The 16,320-nt window shown below is 41.3% G+C and overlaps 1 protein-coding gene across 9 annotated transcripts in view; it reads left to right on the top strand.

The window, feature by feature from the left end:
* The window catches only part of LOC139621274 (adhesion G protein-coupled receptor L3), a 205,386-nt gene that overhangs the window by 26,794 nt on the left and 162,272 nt on the right, over positions 1–16,320 (top strand). Inside the window, exon 3 of one of the 9 annotated variants that reach the window (XM_071477568.1) lies at positions 8,273–8,350. The exons of the other annotated variants lie outside the window; for them this stretch is intronic. The gene's annotated coding sequence lies outside the window, so the exon portion shown is untranslated. The remainder of the gene's footprint in view (positions 1–8,272; positions 8,351–16,320) is intronic. 9 annotated transcript variants of the gene reach the window in all.

Here is a 16,320-nt window from a genome sequence, read left to right as displayed (position 1 = left end):
AGCTTCACTTCTTGGCAGACAGATACGAGAGTGGTAAAAATCTTCTCGTTCAGTTTACATATTTCCCTCTAACGTTTTGCCTGCTGGAGTAATTTCTGGAAAAATACACTTCTTTGTCCCAATTACACACACACACACACACACACACACACACACATATACACACACACACAAACCCACATTGTTATTGCTTGTCACAACCCTCCTCAGTCGCAGAGGGCTATGCAGGTGAACATTTCACTTGTCTTGATTGCCAGAGGTAAGAGTCCCTTTGACAACAGTGCCCCCCAAGTCTGACAGAGAGAACGGTAAATTTGGACAGAGCTATTTCGGTATGAGCAGGGGTTACTGGGACGTTAGCGCAAGTGTCTTGTCATGTGCCTGGCTGCTCTCCTGATACCTGCCCTGACAGTTTGGGTGTCTTGATAAAACAACACCCCTGACAGTGAACTCACACAGCAGCTCTGTGGTCTCTCCCCATCTTCCTCTGCCACTCCTTCATCTCCCTCCTCTCCCACTGTGTCTGTCTGCTGCCCCCCTCCCCACCCTTCCTCCTCGTCGCTGTGACCATTTATGCTAATGTAAACGAACAGGACGATCTGTTGATGACGATTAGATTCAAGCGCTGCTTGCACCTCTGGGGCTACGCTGATATCATCTGACATGACAGAAGGATCCAAAGCAGCAATGGCTCGAATTCAAAAGACACTGATGTTATTTGAGCTCCGAGGCACTGGGTTAGAGATATGGTAAGTGGATACTGAAGCCACACGCTGATATAGTAGAAGCTGTTCAAATGCATGAAGTCCAGAGAGATGCCCACTAACTTGTAGAGTTTTTCCTCTTTGGTTTTTGTAACACTGAGTCTCCCTTGAACTTCCACTGCACCCTGTCCAAAGCTTCAGCTCCAGCAAGGTGTGCGGCTCTAATCAGCTCTGTTTGATGTGCAAAGGCAGCAGGCTTTACGGAGGAGCCAAGATCTCTTAGGACATTAAGGGGAGAGGAGAGGGAGAGAGGCAGAGATTACTGCTGGTCTTTTTATAGAGGATCACTCCATCTTGTTCTTTTTAGCTCACTCATTAGTTCTCGCTTCCCCCCGGAGGGTGATTCTCTCTTTCTGTCTCCCACCAAGACCAAGGCCACTTTCCTCACGTTGGTAAGGAACCTGTCTGGCTATCAGTTAACCAAATATGATTCTCCAGCTATCCTGTCATTATCAAGTCACGAGGTGCTTGTGTGGTTAGAGCTACTCCTGTTCTGGTAGGTATGAAAAAAAAAAAAAAAATCATCCCAGGAGAAGAAAAGGTAGACAGATAAATAATGACTGCACACGCATTCCTTTGTTGGAAGTGGAGGCGGTGGATCCAATGTCATGCCTTTTCTTCATTTTCTCCCCCTAATTCCCTCCATTTCCTCCCTCCCTTTGGCTAGTACCTGTGAAATCAGACATCCCGCACGGTGCCCGTCAAAGGCTAACCAACACTCTGCCACTCTGCGCCTGGCTGTCAGGGGAGTTCAGTGCCTGACAACCGGCGTACACACTGAGGTAATCAGAAGTTGTCAAATGTGAAGTGTCCTCTGCAGTGACTGAGAGAGCGCTCTGTGTTTGCCTGTCCAACCTCGGAGCTTTGGCGACGGTGTAGGTGTACTAATGGCCTCTTTATCAACAGGGATCATTAAATAATGTCCCGCGACTGCATATTTGGCAGCAAAATTGTTGTTTAGCAGAGGAAAATGGAGACACAGATGGATAATAGGAGCTTGTTGTCACTGCAAGCCTACTACCCAACCCAGTTGTGTGATGGAGCACTTTCGTGCACACTTTCATGACCTCTTATGATTATACATCATTTTCAAGTGCACCGAATGCTTTTCCTTTTACGCATTCCCAAGTGGTTTATGAAAATTTCATTTACATATTTGTTCTCCTTATGCGCGGCCTGCTCCTCAGCCCCTCAGAGAGGAAACGCCGGCCTTATAAAAACACAACCAGAGAAATTATTGATTTGCATCTGTTTATCTGGGATGAAGCAGAGCACCTCCCTGCGTGTGAGGATCCCAAAGGGTGTCATCACACCCGTCTGTCCTTTATACACTGGCTCTAAACCGCGGACAGGGGCTGCAATCTGTTTCCAACCTCCCTTGAATTTTATTTACAGCCCCAGCCTGGCAGTAAAGCCCAAAATTTATGACTTACTTTTTAATTAGAAATAATGTCTTGTAGAGTTAAAGTGATGGATGGTTTAATCAATATATAGACTGCGGCTGGCCATATGATGAACGCTGCTATTGACAGCGTGCAGAGTAGCCTAACTTAACACTTTGTCTTTCAAAGAAATATGTAGTGTTTTGTTTGGTGATGGAAACTGTACACTGCCCCTTTCTATGTCTCTCTTCATTCTTTCTCCTCCTTTTTTACTGTCTGTTGCTTCTCTGTCAACACTTTCTTTCAACAGGCAATGTTTTCTCCAGAATGAATCAACCTCTTCTGTCACACTGTATTGAAGCAATTATTTTACTTCAGTGAAACCCCATTGTGTCGCAGGCCTCATTTGCTCAGGTTTAAATAAAATAAGTGCTGAAGGTGGGTTCTTGTGAATGGAAACTGACAAGCTGGGAGGAATGTAATTCTCAAATAGGTAGGGATTTTTCTTTTTTGGGGGATTTTTTTTAATGGGTAAAACGATTTTTTCTTTTTCCTTTTTTTTTTCCAGCCGGGTTCAGAGAAAAGAGAGAGCAGAAAGGATTTTCAAGTAGAACAATTAAATAGGAATCAGGTAAATGGGATTTGTTTCCTGGCACTGTGGGTGATTGCGTAATATACACTGGGGATGGAATTATGGTACTTGACTACTGAAGTTCAATTTTGTCACTTGTGGCTTATTGTGAAGTGCTTATTGTGAACAGGGCTGTGCTGAACTCAGTGTGGCTTTTCATTTGCCAGACAATGCCAGACACTGATCAGATATGGGAGCAGTTTGAAAAAATGTAATATTCAGTACAGATGTCAAGGTTGTGAAGGCTTTACAACCACAAATTTATGGGAATCCGAGGTGATGTCAGTCCAAAATACAAACATATCGACTTCACAAATGTCGCATTTTTGCCAGATTCCTGACTGAAATGATTAATCAATTAACAGAATTGTTGTAGAATGATTTTAGGTCGATCAACTAATCAATTAATTAACTAAACATTTCAGCTCTAATTCTGCACATTTCTGCCATTGAAACTTTAAAGCGCACTGTATGTTGTATTTGAAAAATCTGAGACTTTGGCTGGTAGACAACAAGGATAAAACACACAGAATGTACTAAATCCCACATTAATTATCTCCTTTTCCTCATAACAAAAACATATGCCATTAGAAAACTTTAAAAACAATAATCACATAAAACTGTAAAAAGAAATCTGTCCAGTCTAGTCTTAATGCAAGTTTCAAAAGCCTAACACAAAGTAAAGGTGAATACATTAGACAGGTTCAAGTCAAAGTTAATAAAGTTAATAATTAGAAAGTGGAAGCAGTGAGAGAAGGTGAATCACATTTTGGCCATAGTAGTTTTGTGTCCTTCCTTCACGGTCACAAATTAATCATTGGAACGTGATGCCTGTCGCTACCATCCAGACCACCTACCTCAAAGTGAACGCTAATAAACAGGATAATCTTATCCATACACACACACACAGACACACAGAGCAACATAATATCACCTGTCCTCTAAAACCAACCACAATAGCTTTCTTTCTCATTGATTAGTGTTGCATTCACTGCCCAGGGCCAGTAGAGGCCTTAATAATGACTTTATGCTTTGTTTTCATGGTCTTTGGAATAGAATAACCATGGATGACATGGATCCCTAGCTATGAGTCCCTCTAGTCAATGGTTAACTGTTCTGCGGCAATTCAAAGCATCCGGGCTCTGTCGCAACTGACCACTCTCCTGTAGCTCTTGACCTGGGTATGTTTTTTTCAACCCCCCCCGCCCCTCAGCCTAATTTCTGCAGTTTTCTCCATTCGCTCGTTCTGCTGGCATGTCTTCGCTTATCTGCCTCCTTTGTGCAACATAAGCTTGTAGATAAGCAGTATATTGGGCAGGGTTACTCATGTCTGTCTTGTTCATTCATCAGAATCCTCTAATTCTCCCCAGAAACCTATTTCCCAGACTGCAGGTGGCCCATGTTGCAACATGGAGGGAACGCCTGATCTCTCCAGAGCAAACATAGACATGTAGTCACTGCCGCTGCTTTTGTATTTGCTACGAGTGCCAGTAATGCCCCGATATGTATGTGCACCTCGAGTGTACACATGACTAATCTCAGAGACAGTGTAAAAACATGCCACTGATGGGTGCGTAGCTTTAGCCGAGATTAGCCATGAAGTCAGGAATTATTCATCCGTTGTGTTTGCCCCTTCGTCATTCTTGGTTGACAGACAGGTGGCATGTACAAAATAAACAGAATCCTACTGAGGATCTTAAACAGTGGTTACCCATAAGCCCTAAAGTCCACAGGTGTTTCCATTTGTGCTAAGTCTTGAAAATGCATAGCCCCCAGCGGGCTTTAGGTTGTCTTTCTCAAAGCATGACCCAGTTCTTACAGTTTCATGACACACAGTACAGTAACTACGTTAGAGGAGGGTTGTATGGGGAACGAGCAGTTACAAACCTGAGTAAGACTAATGCCCTGAGACTCCAACCGGACTTGTTCATCGGTCAGGGTCACCGCCGACCATGATCTCTGTTCTGGGCAGTTAATTAGGAATTAGAACATGGCATGACCCTCAGGATGTTCTCCATGGTTAGAATAATGAACACCTGGAAATGGCAAGGACCGAGAGTGGGGGAAAAAAAAAAAAAAATCCTTTGGCTTGTGCACAAGTCATTCCATTAAGACTTCTGAACTCCTGTGGCCTTTATAGTTGCACTCCAGGGTTTTTCTCCATTTCTTCCCTGTCCTCTGACATCAAAGAATATATGTTTTCTTTCATTCATTTTGAACAAATACGGGCATGAGGTATGGGTCTGTCCCTGGATGAATTGGTTTCCTTTTTGACATGAGATCTATGATATCATACAGTTTGAGATGCACTAAAATGTATAAAGCACACATTACATTTAATGAAATCCTACCCTGTGCCAATGAAAGCCTTTGCAAACCAATTTAACTCTCTTCCTCCTTTACATTAATTAGATTGCTGTAATTTCATAATTTGACAATTCTTTAAGGTTTGCCTGATTATTTAGACCCATTCCTTAATTTCATTAAGCTATTTATCAAGTAGCCTGTTGAAAGAAGTGCACAGTTATATATCTTTTTTTTTTTTAGAACATGAAAAAGCCTTTCTTGATTGCCACATTTCACTGTGCTATGAGTTATTACAAATATCTGCCTGGAGCAGAAATAAAGTCAAAGTAAGAATAAAATGCTAGAAGTGTGAGATAATGTAAGTAAAGGAAAAGAAAATATACTTTGCAGCAATGCACTCTGTTGTGTGTGCTGTTTGGGGAGTTTAAAGCATCGCCTGGCTGTAATTCCTAGTGAAATCTGTGTTGCCTGGTTATATCTGGTTTTCCATTTGTATCGTCAAAACAAAAAGTGCCTCGGTGCTGTTTGTGTATTCATGGAGGAATGCAGCACAGGTGGAGCGTGGGTTCCACAGCTAAAAATACAGTCCCTAAAAATTACATATACATGCTCTGTTTAAAAAAAAAAAAAAAAAAAAAAAAAAAATCTAATTTCACCCATAATTCTCATATTGCTTTTCTGGTGCAGCTGGTGTGTTCATACGGGGAGACAGTGATTTTTAACATTCCCCTCATATATATCCTGTGTGCCGTATCATAATGATTTGGCTCGATGCCTTGATTCGAATTGGTGAATTTTTACACCCTGAGCAGGTAGAATATGATACATCTGCTCACAGGACACTTTATTTTATCAACTGCATTTTCAGGTCACAGTGCAGTTCAGAAGGTGGTGTGTGTGTGTGTGTGTGTGTGTGTATGTGTGTCCCTCCCTTGTCTATGCTGGCAGTGAGTATGCCCCAGTACACACAGTCCCTAGATGCAGTCTGGCAGGCCTAGTGAATCATCTTCCCGTCACAGGTGGAGGAAATACAACAGCGGGATTGGCAGTCCAAAGGTGGCGTCTGGCCCACTGTTGAGTGAGGTGTTTGGCTTGCTTCCTCTGGAAAATGAGGATATTTTTTTCACGTGGGACAGGGAAAGTAGTTGTGCAAGTTTTTATTTTTCTCCACCCAGAAAGAGCACACCGGCGACACCTCAGATTTTAAAGCATATATGTGAATTTCCGAACATATCTATGACCAGTCCACTTGTCTGCATATCTGCTGGCGCGAGTCTTCTCCTGCTTGTTTGTTTGTATGTTTGCACTTGCACTTCTTACAGTGTAGGTGTGCTTCCGTCTGACTACTTTGTGTGTTCGAGAGGCTGTTTCATCTAGGCTCTTGTAGGAAGGTGGTTGCGAGGGCCGCTGATCAAAGGCAGAATCCACAGGGCCAACAGGGGCCCAGCGTGAGGAGCAGATGTTTCCCGTCTCTGTTTGTGCCTCAGCTAAAGCTATCCTTATTTAAGCAGCTCCGGCTAATGGCCCTCGCCGGTGTCGGGTACACCAGATCGCTTTTCTTCCCTTTTGTGTGCGGAACATGGGACAGAACGCGGAACGGCAGGGATATCGTGTTCCTCTGTGACGCTCTCATTGTGCTCCTCAGTGAATTTCTGGCCAGAAAAATCCCTTTCATAGCAATTGGGTGTGAATGAAGCACTCGTGCTTGCTTATTGTCTACAGTGTAGTCTTGCATTCAGGCCATTGGTTAAACAAGCCAAGAGACAGGGCAGAAAAGGGCAGAAGAAAACAGGGGTTGGGGGGTTTGCAGGAAGTGTAGTACAAAGTGAAAGAGAGGACAAAAAGAAGAGTTTGTGAGGGAAATGTGGGTATTGTAGTTTGCACAAAACCAAGGGAACAAAGCAAAGAAGGAGTTTTCAGGAACAGCAAGGTAACAGAAATGGCTTGGCAGCATGTGAGAATAAAAACAATTAGCAAACAAAGGACTGGAATACAAAGTGGACAAGCATGTTGGTTTAAAAGGAAGAGCCAGCTCGGGTCCAGGTTCTTCATATGGCATACAGGAGATTGATTGAGAGATTCAGTGGGTCTAATTGTGCTGCACCATCTGCCCAAGTTACAGAATCTGCCAGGCATGTGACAGTTTCCAACGGGCTCACTGACGAGCAGATGTGTGCAGGAGTGTGTACACTTGTGTGTTTGTGTGTGTATGTGTATTCAAACATGTCAGTCTCTCTTTATCTGTGATTACATAATTTTTTTAGGGAATTAAGATGAGAATTCATGTCTACAGAGAACTGACACACAAAATGCAGAGTGTGAAAGTTTTTTTTTTTTTTTCACGTAATCAAATGTTCAAATGTGTGGCACGTTCCTGTGTTCTTTGTCATTCGTTGACTCCATCTGTGATGCTGCAGTGGTCATTGTTGCAGACAGTATTGCAATTGATACAACAGCCTGACAAATGTCATAGCCACAGAATGAATTTCCATAAATCAATCAAGCGTTTTCCACCCGTCATTTCCACACTCAAACAAAGGAAACAACAAAATGCTCCGAACCAAACGTGCATGCTAATTTATCCAGTAAATTCATTTGGTATTCATTGAGAGGGCCGATAGGGATTTTTTTTTTTTCTAACCAGAAGTGCAGTCGTCACATGTATTAACAAGGCACCTACTGAAAACCCAAAGGAATTTCCCATATTAATTAAATCAATTAGTCTACTGAGATTTGTAATTTGTAATTTAAAAGGAATAGTTTGACATTTTGGGAAATGTGCCTATCAGCTTTGACGCTGAGAGTTGGATGAGGAGATTGACACCATTCTCTTGTTTGTAACAATATGAAGCTGCTGCCAGTAACTGGTTTAATATGCTACTTTTTGTGGAAGATATTTGACCCCCCAAAAAAATCCCATAACCTCACACAAACCCACCCATTCCAAAAAGGACAATATATCTTGTAGTTCTGGAACAATTCCAGGCATAAAATCGTATTTAAATCACAACAGTGCCACGTTCCCTTATTCAGAAGTGCTCAGTTCAGTTGACTGGATATGTAATTAAAACACAATGTCGCTAAAAAGAAAGCACAAAGACTGTGAAAGACCAAAATATCTCAACAATCAGACACTAGATTACAAAAAACAGCTAATGAAGCTGTAGGGCACTGCTCTCTACTTACAGATATCAAGAAGTGATTGGATTCACCTGAAATTGGACACCTTTGTCTAACCAAAGGACAGCGCCGGATTAACAAATAAGGTAATCGCATGTGCATATCAAATCACCAACAACTATCCCGCTGCTGATTTGTTCAGGCCTGTGCTTTGTTCTCCTCACACTCTCTGACTGAAGAACCCTTCATAAGTACTGTAACTATAATTAATTATTATGTAAGGGCATTAATCTACACGTTCTTCTATGTTTATAAAAACTGGCATTTTTCATTTGAAAAATACAATTTCCTCAATGTTCATGCATTGTCCTCTATAAAATCCTGCTGAACTCTGTTGTCCTCGGTGTGAACATTTAACGGCCTCATTCACTGAGTTATCAAGCTGCAGTATCTCCAATTTACATGGAATCCTTGTAAATGTCCAGCAGTGATACAAGCCACTAAACATGACAATAAAGTAATGGATTGTTAATTTACATGCCCAGGCTAGAGATTTCATAGGTGCCAGTCCTACAGATGATGTTAACAATATGACAGTCCGAGCAGTTGGGGCTGAAAATGATGAGAAAGTCGGGCTGTTGAACTGCAGAACAGTTTACATTAGAGGAACATCAAATATAGAAAGAAAAAGGGAAGAAAAAGTTGTGTCTACTGTTGTCACATTTGTGTCTTTTGTGATGTTCTGCAACCCCATCTCCTCTCCTTGATTTAGCCACCATCGACAGGGGACTTTGGCATGTGTTTCATATTCTGCATACTCATATCCCTAAATCCCTCTTGTAATTATTATTCAGTAGATGCACTGTTTGGCACAAGGACAAAAGTTTGCATAATTTATGCAAGGCCGTCATCAATTTTTGAAAAACAGCCCCGGCCTTTTCTTGTGCTTTTAACTAAATAGATGCACTTCAGCCATGGACATAAAACGACCGCAAGGCACAGAGAAAACTTTATTTATATCTTTACCTAAACTTTGAACCAACGCAGCCCGGAGAGAGAGTATATTAGGGTTGCTATGTCCAGCTGAAATAAAATTTATTTGACTTGTCCTCCTGAGCCTGCTTTGCTCTCCCCTTGGGATAACACTATTATATGGAAAATTTAAAAATAATACTTTATAAGGCATCTTCTGTGCCTTCTGAAGAAGTCAGCTTCTCAGGTAAAGTACTTGGAGATGAGCTGGGTATCATAACATACAGCACACTTCCTCTGGATGTGTCCCTGAGGGCTCTCACCTGAGGACTTGGAGTTATTTCCAGCATAGTGCTCACAGGAGGAGGTCCTCTGAGAAAAAAGAGAGGGGACTTTGTTGCTCCACATCCCAAGAGAAAGTGCTCTATATTTACTTTAAATGAAGAAGGGGACGATGTAAATAAACTCCCTTTTACTGTGAAACTCTGCTCTTGTCCATATAATCCCACTTTCCATCAATTCCCCCCCTAATCCTGGTTGTAAATGTTTTCCCACTGCATTGTCCCTCAGTAATCTATGGGTTGGACATTTTAATCCATCTGTGTTGCCAGATCATGGAAAGGATGTTGGATGTACTTTTTCTGGCTCTTTTGTTTAATGTCCTATAAAAAGGGAAAATTGGCATTTGTCCCTGAATTTCTAAATAGGCTATGTTTAGTGGACAGAAGACCATTATCCAGAAAACTGGAGGTAAATGGCAAGATTGAATAATAAGCTCTTGGCTCCTCTCTCAGTCTGCGGTGATTGAGTATAAAAAGGAATATAAAATGCTTTATTTATCTGCTGTGCTCTTGTATCTGGTACACAAAATTCCTAAATACCTCCTAAAAGACATTCATCTCCAAAAATGTGATTATGTTATAATATTTTCCTCATATTAGAATCTTTTGAATTTGAATAATTGTTATACAAGATGTATTTGGTGAAACCAGATCTCGAAAGGATCATTAATTCTCATCATATTTAACACATTTCAAAATGTGTTGGCTGAACCCTTCTACCAACCAATAATTTTCATTTGCTGAATGCATAGATTGATGATATACTCTGTGTTGTTGCCACACAGTCGTTTTCAGGGAAGACACATCAAATGAGATAGGTTTCCATGCAGACTGAGCTCATCAGATCATATTACTTTGCTCTCCATGCAGACTTAGCATTTCCATTTAAACCTGCTGCTTGCATCTGTGGAACCAATCAATAACCCAGCAGAGTGTGTTATTTGCATGATAACTCATGTGGAGATCACAAAAAAAGTCAGAAGCTTTGGAAGGAGGTTGTTCCATTCGAAACTCAGTGAGGCTGTTTGACTAGCAGTTTGTCCTTTGACCTTGAAAAAGATTTACTTTAGGAGAATAAAATTCAGTGATATTTTTTTTTTTTTTGGCGGTGTTTAATCAGTGTTTGCACAGGGCAACGATGCAGAAATACTTTTTGAAAATGGCTTACTCGTAAGTGATCTTACCCAATTTCTCAATTTCATTCTGAAGGAAAACAGATCGATGTGCTTCACTTGGTTTAGGGGACCCACGGGATATATTACTTGTCCGTGACAAGAAGCTCCAAAGGGTTTTTGCCAAGATTTCAGGTTGCCAGACAAATTCATCAGATGTATCTCACTTCATATCCTGGCCTCCTGTGCTGTGCAATTTGAATATATATATATATATTAATAAAGCATAATATTTGGTCATGGCTGTATATATCCCACTTCCTCTGTGCCATCTATTGTGTTGTCAGATTTGAGCCTGACCATTTATTACAGCTTATGAGAACTTGCGTGGAGACAGTGATGGAGGATGCTGAATACTCAACTGTATTTCTAAATGGGTTTCACTTCAAGAGAAACAACAATAAGCGGCTTCTGCAATACATCCTCACTTAGTTTACAAAGCAGGGATGAGCCAATATTTGTAACCTTTGCTGACGACCGAAGGAGGAAGAGACTGTGAAAGGAATAGCTTGAGGATGCCTCTCTGATGCGTTACCACCTACCAGAGACAGTTTGAGTTTGTCCTTTTGTCCGTCAGTTTACGCACAACACTGCTGAAAGTGGATATGAAGCCATATGGCACTTTGAACCCTCAAACTGCAGTTGTGTAACTGCTAAGTGCTTCATTTTTCACGCTAGCATGAGGTCGCTTGTATTTATAATTCATTTAGCGGAAGGGCAAGCTTCACACACCGTAGACCCGACATTATATGCATATTCTAACTATTTAACACCCACAAATTGCGAAGCCCTGTCTCTGCTAGTGCACTGCAACATTTTCACTTTTCTTTTTTTTTTTTCCTAGCTGTTTGAGAATGTGACCCAGGATATGTTGCCCTATTAGAAAGCAATAACGGATAAATTGCTTTGCAGATGTATAATAAAGGAGCACTGTGAAAGACTGCAGGCGCTAAATAATTTCATTTTCAATCGTTCAAATATGACACATTATTAAAATTCAAAAGCCAGTGTTGCTTTTTTTTTTCTTTCTTTCGTTTTTTCCCCCTGACCTGCAGGCTGTTGTGTTTATTTGCTGGAATATATCATTCAGGTCTGACTCATAGTTTAGACATTATCACTCTATACGCGTGTGCTGAGTTGAGGTATGCACTCCAGACTTGTTTCCTGTCATGCACAAGCGCCGTACGAACACAGATGTGCATTCATGCCTCTCACACTCAATTTAGTATGAAACTCGAGCCGCGTTTCAGACCTTGGCTTAATAACACCGCTGTGGTGTCTAAAAGCTCGGGTCATGCTGCCGACGTGGTGTGATGTGCATGTGCTCCATGTGAATGAAGCCGCGCTTCGACTTTGGCATGTGCACCTTGTGTGTTTTGATTTCAGCTGCGCAGCACTGACACACTGCTGTAGGAAAAGTGAGCTGCTCAAATCCCACATGAAGAGGAGGGAAACAAAAAAAAATCAAATTAAGCCAGAGGTTACTGTCTGTACTTGTTCAGCCAATCAGTGGGAGCGTGAACATTTAATTGTAATATTGAGCATGTTTCGTTTTATGTTCCATCCAAAATGAGACAAAACTGGCTGGAATTGACTTTTTTTTTTGTAAGCCCCACCTCTCTTAGTTACGGTTGCTAGGCCTGTTTAGCTTTGTGTTTGCATCATGTTGACTGTGTGGACTTTATGGCATTGCTCCGGGTGCATACAAGGTGTTCTGAAACTCAGTGACATGATAAGGACCTTTTACATTATACTTCACACAAGAATAGTCATTGGCAGCATTGATTGCTGTGTCAAAATACCTGAGGCGCGAACCAGCAGCATTCAATCTGAACACATTTTAATGAAACCTGTCATAAAATCATAACCCTCTAAATCGGAGCGAATGCTTACAATGCACATTTATGCGTGGACCGTCTCCAGCCCGCCTCGTTCCCACGCTCATGCAGAATGCATCGTCTCCTCGTGTCACTTGAATTTTTCAGGTTTCGTCTGAAGAGAACGTCGGCATCAGGAGGGAAGTCACTCAAACGTACTGAGTTATTGGTGCCATTTGCAGCAAGCATTAGTGCATGGATAGCTGCTTTAATCTGAGTAATGATTTGCAGAGTCAGACTGAACAGACTCACACCACTTAACATGTGCCCTTTCGATTCTGGTGACAGGTGGCTGCATTGGACAGAAGGTCTGTTGTGGAAATATCTTATGTGCTGCTGTCCGTAACAAAATTAAATTAAAGCCACATGGTATTTAATTGCAGTTCTGAAATATACTGTATGAAAGTAAGGAAAGAACAGGAGAGGAAATGTCACTGCCTAAATTTTCTAACATATCAGCAAGAAAGGGCAATGAAATTGAGATTTTGAATAAGCCCAAGTGTCAATAAAGTCTGTATCAGGCTCTGTAGATTGTCCATCTGCTTTATTGTATTATTTTTATTAGGAAGTAGTTTTATTATCATCACCACCTCATTTTCAGTATCTAATCCAACAGTATCCGTGAATTTCCCCACTGTGGGACTAATAAAGGCGATCTTATCTTAATTTGTGCAACTATAAGTATCATGAAATTGCATTAGCCTTCGTGAACCTTATTTTCCGTTATGATCATTCAGAAAAGTCCTCATCACAGCTAAAGCACAGTGATTGTGTACTGTGGCAATATACACATACAGAGACTGTGTTTTGGCTGATGTCTGATTTAGCTCTGGGCAGTATGCGAGGTCAAAACAGATGCCACCTATATGCAGATAAGGCTGCAGCGATTGGAGCAGAAACGATTGCAATTCACGCCCGTGGGCTTGTTCTTCACACAGTTTAGACAACAGAAAACAGGGGCACAGCAGTACATGCTGCCATCATCAATCACCACAGAGACTCCGTCGCTGCAATGTGTCAAAAAGGATGAAAAGCATGATTCTCAATGATAAGGCTGTAAAAGATTTGGGCTCAGGATGTGTTGTGGTAGGAGGCTCCATCAGAGCTGAACCAGCAGGGAAACTCATCCCACAGACTGTGTTTACATGCACATGGGAGACCAGGTTATTAAGAGAAATCAGGCATGGAGGCAGGAAATCAGAGAACACGTACTGTAATGATTACTCTAAACGCTGTGTTTGCATGCACATGGTCAACAATCAGATTTATCTCATACCTGCTGCTATATTTTTGAACCAAAGCAGGCAAAATTTTATTGTCAGTGAAGCCTACTTGTTCCCACTGAAGATGTAAATCTTCAAATATAATTCACAAATATTGAGCCACTGTAGAAAATAAGCAAGTAAGTAAGTAATTTACTTAAACAACTGGGCACTGTAGTTTTTTATCAAATATTACTCACACATGAGTAAATGGTGCGTTTGTTAGGGACTATTTTCAGCTGCGGAATAATGCATGTCTGGTGCACTTGTGCGTATTTATGGCAGCAGGCCAACTCAACATAAGCTAGAATGCCTACGAAGAAACATTACACCCAGTGTACCAGTGAGACTTGTGTTTTCAGTCGTGTACGGACAATATTGGAACTCTACGGCACAGAGGAGTTGTTCATCAGGCTCTGGATACATAGACAATATTTGTTAAAGATCAAATCATCACTGGTTTTGATCTTTACATGGGATTTGTTGAAAGAAAAAATAAACATCACCAGACTTACTCTTTAAGTACATGTAAATTCACTGGAAGAAGCGGAGATTTATTTTGAAAATATGGATAACTTAGCATTGAGAGTTTGGTTTTCCTGGCTCTTAATGTTTTTGATGACACTTGTTTGAAGTGAATTTAACAACATTCTACTATGGGAAACCTCCAAAGTAAAATGGTGCCAGTGATATATGTATAGTCTCAAACATAGCTATATCATGTTTTTTAATTGATGTTGAGTCAGTTCTGCCAGTCACATGACTTTAACTCTTCCCACTTGCTGCATCACATTACTTACTTTCCAATTTGAGTTTTGAAGTATCAATCAAATTTGATGAAGTCTCTCAAACACAAGATGGCAACAGATTTTTAGAGGGAAGGAAGCCTCTCTACTGGGAGTTCTAAGTCGTCTGTTAATCAGAGACAACCGTAATTATACTTGTTGTGCAGTGGTACCTCATTTTTCAATTTGTATGCCTAGCTTTGCCAAAAGTTGCCTAACTATATCCATTCTAAAATTCTTGACATGAGCATTGTGGTGTTGGCTGCTCTTGTAATATTTCCACTCCTCCCGATGGACATATTGGGTAATAAATATGAGATCCACCAGTAATGTCTCGCACAGATGATGTTATTAGACTTGCCAGCCTGAGGCATCAGCTGTGTGTATTGGACGTGTGTCAGAGTCTGTCAGAGTCCTCCCTTCCCCCCACTCCAGACTCCCCCCTGTGCTGATACCAACTGGTTCAGGAATTGCATGCCAGACTCGTGGAGAGTCCCAGAGACCCCTCTTTGCTCCGTGTCCAAGTCCAAAGAAAGAGTCTGGCATTGAAATAGACTCTTCTGCGCTCATGATATAGAAGCAAAAGAAAAAAATTCCTTTGCCTTGGTGAGCCTCACTGGAGAATCAGGGTGGGGTGGATTGCAAAGGGGTAGTTAGTAGGATAGAGTTTCAGAGTTTGCTTTAAAGGTGGTCCCCTACGCCCACCCACCCACTATCCTGATGGCCTGTTGTGCAGGTTGAATAACATTCCAATGTCGGATTGATACAGAAATGAAATGAAGAGAATGAAAAGAGAAAGGATGGAGGGGTGGAAAGCCCCCTTCAGCTGGGCTTAGGGCACCCCGCTGTATATATGGGATAGAGGTAGCTGACATGACTCCCCAGAAATGCAGTCAATATTGTTCTGTCTGAGAGGGTTTGTGGTTTTGGATCAAAGAAGATAATCAGCGATGCAAAAAAAGCCACTGTGAGATTGGCATCAGTGTCAAAACGATTTGACACTGACGCCATGAGTCAGGACACAATTCTAAGATTTTCTAAATTTGCAACAAATGGAAATTCAGATGAGCATTATAGCATCACATTTTTGTCTTATGGGGTTTTGAAAAATGCATGGTTGCCACTCCGGGTTAAACAAGACTTAGAATCTTCATCAGCATTAGCAGCTGCAGGGCAGCATGTAGTCATACCGGTGCTTTGACAATATGCTCATAATGAGAATGCTAACATGGTAATCCTTCCAGTAGTTATCAAGATTTTTCATTAAAAAACAAAAATGTCAACCCTGTGGAGATGTTGGAGGAGAATCTCAAAAGTCTCTAGGATTCATCCTCTGGGTACAATGACTGTCTGTAATAAATTTATTTGCAATCCATTGTGCAGTTGTTGAGATATTTCAGTCTGGGTCACATATCCAAACTGACCAACATTGCAATCCCTAGGGCCTTGCCACTAGTTCATAATAGGGTCATTTATCCATTATTTTGCTGCAAAGACACCATGAAGATTGTTAATTGAGTTAAAAGAAAACCATTATGACCTTGGCATTAAAAAACTAGCTGGATGACTTTTCTTTAAAACCTTTCGGGACAGTCTTTTTGGGCAAATTAAATACAGGTTGCTCCCAAAGACCTTCCAGCATTGATACGCTCAATATTGATTGGTAAAAGGCATCAACCAAGAGTCTTCTGTTATCCCATTGGCATA

Source organism: Trachinotus anak, unplaced genomic scaffold, assembly GCF_046630095.1.
Source record: "Trachinotus anak isolate AG129_WGS33_773 ecotype Australia unplaced genomic scaffold, CSIRO_AGI_Tana_v1 ptg000005l, whole genome shotgun sequence".
In the NCBI taxonomy this organism is placed as follows: Eukaryota; Metazoa; Chordata; class Actinopteri; order Carangiformes; family Carangidae; genus Trachinotus; species Trachinotus anak.
Note: the sequence above shows the minus strand (reverse complement) of the source record. Positions and strands in the feature narration are given on the sequence as shown.